This window comes from Ranitomeya variabilis, chromosome 4 (genome assembly GCF_051348905.1).
Source record: "Ranitomeya variabilis isolate aRanVar5 chromosome 4, aRanVar5.hap1, whole genome shotgun sequence".
Lineage (NCBI taxonomy): Eukaryota > Metazoa > Chordata > Amphibia > Anura > Dendrobatidae > Ranitomeya > Ranitomeya variabilis.
This window is the reverse complement of record NC_135235.1, coordinates 168,755,471-168,761,030: the sequence shown is the minus strand read 5'-3', so window position 1 is coordinate 168,761,030 and position 5,560 is coordinate 168,755,471.

Here is a 5,560-nt window from a genome sequence, read left to right as displayed (position 1 = left end):
TATTTTTTTTTTTTTTTCCCCTCAGCGCTGTAGCTCATTGGGCTGCCCTAGAAGGCTCCGTGATAGCTGTATTGCTGTGTGTACGCCACTGTGGAAACCAACTGCTTTTTTCAAAGCACATATCCTCTTGTTCCTTCCTTTCTGCACAGCTATCTTTTTTGTTTGTCCACACTTTTTATTTAATTTGTGCATCAGTCCACTCCTATTGCTGCCTGCCATACCTGGCTTAGATTACTGCAGGGAGATAGTAATTGTAGGACAGTCCCTGTTTTTTTTTTGTTTTTTTTGTGGGAGATTAAGATTGGCATTTCTGCTACAGTGCCATCCCTGTGTGTGACATCTCTCACTGAGTGGGCCATAGAAAGCCTATTTATTTTTTCCGTGATTTGTGTTCTAAATTCTACCTCAACACAAAAACACTACATCAATCAGTGGGAGAAAAATATTGGCCTCAGTCAGGGCTTGTGTGCCACTGCTGTGTGTGCTATCTCTCATTCAGTGGGCTATAGAAAGCCTATTTATTTTTTTTATTTTTTTAATATTATTTGGTTTCTAAAGTCTCCCTGAAAAAAAAAAAATACCTAAAAAAACAGTGGGAGAGTAATATTGCCCTTTCAGCTTGTGTGCCAGTCTTGACTCCTGGGTGTGCCACCTCTCTCCCTCTCATTCAGTGGGCCATAGAAAGCCTATTTATTTTTTTTTTTAAATATTATTGGGTTTCTAAAGTCTCCCTTAAAAAACAAAAAATACATAAAAAAACAGTGGGAGAGTAATATTGCCCTTTCAGCTTGTGTGCCAGTCTTGACTCCTGGGTGTGCCACCTCTCTCTCATTCAGTGGGCCATAGAAAGCATTTTTTTTTTTTCCTTGATTTGTGTTCTAAAATCTACCTCAACACAAAAACATTACATCAATCAGTGGGAGAAAAATATTGGCCTCAGTCAGGGCTTGTGTGCCACTGCTGTGTGTGCTATCTCTCATTCAGTGGGCTATAGAAAGCCTATTTATTTTTTTTATTTTTTTCTTATTATTTGGTTTCTAAAGTCTCCCTGAAAAAAAAAAAAAACCATAAAAAAACAGTGGGAGAGTAATATTGCCCTTTCAGCTTGTGTGCCAGTCTTGACTCCTGGGTGTGCCACCTCTCTCTCTCATTCAGTGGGCCATAGAAAGGCTATTTTTTTTTTTGGTTTTTTTAATATTATTTGGTTTCTAAAGTCTCCCTGAAAAAAAAAAAAAAAACATAAAAAAACAGTGGGAGAGTAATATTGCCCTTTCAGCTTGTGCGCCAGTCTTGACTCCTGGGTGTGCCACCTCTCTCTCTCTCATTCAGTGGGCCATAGAAAGCCTATTTATTTTTTTTTTAAAATATTATTGGGTTTCTAAAGTCTCCCTTAAAAAACAAAAAATACATAAAAAAAACAGTGGGAGAGTAATATTGCCCTTTCAGCTTGTGTGCCAGTCTTGACTCCTGGGTGTGCCACCTCTCTCTCATTCAGTGGGCCATAGAAAGCATTTTTTTTTTTTTTCCTTGATTTGTGTTCTAAAATCTACCTCAACACAAAAACACTACATCAATCAGTGGGAGAAAAATATTGGCCTCAGTCAGGGCTTGTGTGCCACTGCTGTGTGTGCTATCTCTCATTCAGTGGGCTATAGAAAGCCTATTTATTTATTTATTTTTTTTCTTATTATTTGGTTTCTAAAGTCTCCCTGAAAAAAAAAAAAAAAACATAAAAAAACAGTGGGAGAGTAATATTGCCCTTTCAGCTTGTGTGCCAGTCTTGACTCCTGGGTGTGCCACCTCTCTCTCTCATTCAGTGGGCCATAGAAAGGCTATTTTTTTTTTGTTTTTTTTAATATTATTTGGTTTCTAAAGTCTCCCTGAAAAAAAAAAAAAAATTAAAAAAACAGTGGGAGAGTAATATTGCCCTTTCAGCTTGTGCGCCAGTCTTGACTCCTGGGTGTGCCACCTCTCTCTCTCATTCAGTGGGCCATAGAAAGGCTATTTTTTTTTTGGTTTTTTTAATATTATTTGGTTTCTAAAGTCTCCCTGAAATAAAAAAAAAAATAAAAAAAACAGTGGGAGAGTAATATTGCCCTTTCAGCTTGTGCGCCAGTCTTGACTCCTGGGTGTGCCACCTCTCTCTCTCTAATTGTGGGCCATAGAAAGCCTTTTTTTTTTTTTTTTTAATATTATTTGGTTTCTAAAGTCTCCCTGAGAAAAAAAAATAAATAAATTAGGTGGGAGATTAATATTGACATTAGTGCTTGAGTGACAGTCCTGCGTGTGTGTCATCTCTGTGATTTTGTGCCACAGAAAACAGAGTGTGTAACATTGTGCCTGATTTTCCTTGTGGTCTCACCAACCTGTTAAGGGATATTGAAATCATACTGAAGTTATAGCTCACCGTGTAAGTTGTTTGACAGCAACAAATAAAGTTACTTTGGTTAAGATTTTAAAACAATGAGGAAGTCTGATGCAAGAGGTCGTCGTGGGCGTTCATTGTCAGCTGGTAATGATGGTAGTGGTAGTGGAGCATCAGGTGGTCGTGGGGATAAAAATATTCCACCTAAGTCTGGAGCTGTGGAGCCAGTTTCGTCGTCAGGCTACACAAGGCCTCGAATGCTCTCTTTTCTGGGAGTAGGAAAACCGCTTTTAAAGGCAGAGCAGCAACAGCAAGTTTTGGCTTACATTGCAGACTCAGCCTCTAGCTCTTTTGCCTCCTCTTCCGAAACTGGTAAATGTAAAAGCAGCGCGTCGCTTGTGGATGTTCACGGTCAGGGACAAGTCGCTTCCTTGTCCTCCTCAGCAAAAACTACAACAAGAGAGAAGGATGCAGCAGGCGACACAACGGGTCACTCCATGGAGCTCTTTACACATACCGTCCCTGGCTTAGAAAGTGAAACATTTAACAGGCCATGCCCATTACAAGTATATTCTGACATGGAGTGCACTGATGCACAGCCACAGCCAGAGTACTATGCTGCTCCTTTGACTCAGACCACCACATTGCCCTCTCAGGGTACAGATCCACAATCAGACCCTGATGAGACTATGTTGCCCCGCCACGAACGCTATACCACCGACCGACACAGTGATACAGACGAAGTTGCACACGAGCTCGAAGAGGAGGTAATAGATGACCCAGTTATTGACCCCGATTGGCAGCCATTGGGGGAACAGGGTGCAGGCGGCAGTAGTTCAGAAGCGGAGGTGGAGGAGGGGCCGCAGCAGGCATCAACATCGCAACAGGTTCCATCTGCCGGGCCCGTATCTGGCCCAAAACGCGTGTCAAAGCCAAAACCTGTTGGAGCACAGCGTTGCCATCCGGTTAAAGCTCAGTCTGCAATCCCTGAAAAGGGATCCGAGTCTAGGAAGAGTGCAGTCTGGCATTTTTTTAAACAACATCCAACTGATCAGCGCAAAGTCATCTGTCAAAAATGTTCAACTAGCTTAAGCAGAGGTCAGAATCTGAAAAGTCTAAATACTAGTTGCATGCATAGACACTTAACCACCATGCATTTTCAAGCCTGGACTAACTACCAAACGTCCCTCAAGGTTGTAGCACCCTCGGCCAATGAAGCTAGTCAGCAACGCAACATCCCTTCCGTCACTGTAAGGACACCATTTTCCGCACCACCGGCAGTATCTGTGCAGGTTTCTTTGCCAGCCAAAAGCAGTCAGGGTCAGGGAATCACCAGTTTTGTAGGAGGAAATATTGCATCTAGGGCACCGGCGGAAACAATACCGTCTCCAACCGTCTCTCAGTCTGCCATGTACACCGGCACACCCGAAAGTTCCACGATCTCCAGCTCTCCAGTCCAGCTCACCCTACATGAGACTCTGGTTAGAAAAAGGAAGTACTTATCCTCGCATCCGCGTACACAGTGTTTTAACGCCCACATAGCTAGACTAATCTCGTTAGAGATGATGCCCTACCGGTTAGTTGAAAGCGAAGCTTTCAAAGCCCTGATGGAGTACGCTGAACCACGATACGAACTACCCAGTCGACCCTTTTTTTCCAGAAAAGCCATCCCAGCCCTGCACCAGCATGTTAAACAGCGCATCGTCCATGCACTCAGGCAATCTGTGAGTACAAAGGTGCACCTGACTACAGATGCATGGACCAGTAGGCATGGCCAGGGACGTTATGTGTCCATCACGGCACACTGGGTGAATGTGGTGGATGCAGGGTCCACAGGCGACATCAATTTAGGGACAGTTGTGCCTAGCCCACGGTCTAGGAAACAGTTGGCTGTAGGCGTTCGCACCCCCTCCTCTTCCTCCTCCTCGTCCTCCTGCAGAAGCTACAGCTCTTCCACAGAACGCAGTCTGCCAACCACTCCATCGGCAGATGACACTGTTGCACACCAGTTGTCCCATTATGGGCCAGCTACTGCCAAGCGTCAGCAGGCTGTATTGGCTATGAAGTGCTTGGGCGACAACAGACACACCGCGGAAGTTCTGTCCGAGTTCTTGCAACAAGAAACGCAGTCGTGGCTGGGCACAGTAGATCTTGAGGCAGGCAAGGTAGTGAGTGATAACGGAAGGAATTTCATGGCTGCCATCTCCCTTTCCCAACTGAAACACATTCCTTGCCTGGCTCACACCTTAAACCTGGTGGTGCAGTGCTTATTGAAAACTTATCCTGGGTTCTCCGACCTGCTCCTCAAAGTGCGTGCACTTTGCTCACATATCCGACGTTCGCCTGTACACGCCAGCCGTATGCAGACCTATCAGCGGTCTTTGAACCTTCCCCAGCATCGCCTAATCATAGACGTTGCAACAAGGTGGAACTCAACACTGCACATGCTTCAGAGACTGTGCGAACAGAGGCGTGCTGTTATTTATTTGTGGGAGGATACACGGGCAGGCAGTAGGATGGCAGACATGGAGTTGTCAGGTGTGCAGTGGTCTAAGATACAAGACATGTGTCAAGTCCTTCAGTGTTTTGAGGAATGCACACGGCTGGTTAGTGCAGACAACGCCGTAATAAGCATGAGCATCCCCCTAATGCGTCTGCTGATGCAAAGTTTGACGCACATAAAGGAGCAGGCGTCTGCACCAGAGGAAGAGGAAAGCCTTGATGACAGTCAGCCATTGTCTGGTCAGGGCAGTGTACAGGACGAGGTAGCGGGCGAAGAGGAGGTGGAGGACGAGGAGGATGATGGGGATGAGTATATTTTTAATGCCGAACCTTTCCCGGGGGCACAGGAAATTGGTTGCGTGTCACGGCCGGGTTCTGGTTTTTTGAGGGACACAAGTGACGTAGATTTGCCTGCAACTGCCCCTCAAACAATCACAACCGGAGATTTGACAACTGGAACTTTGGCCCACATGGCGGATTATGCCTTACGTATCCTAAAAAGGGACACACGCATTACGAAAATGATGAACGATGACGATTACTGGTTGGCCTGCCTCCTTGATCCACGCTATAAAGGCAAATTGCAAAATATTATGCCACATGAGAACTTGGAACTAATATTAGCAACCAAACAATCAACTCTTGTTGACCGTTTGCTTCAGGCATTCCCAGCACACAGTGCACGTGATCGTT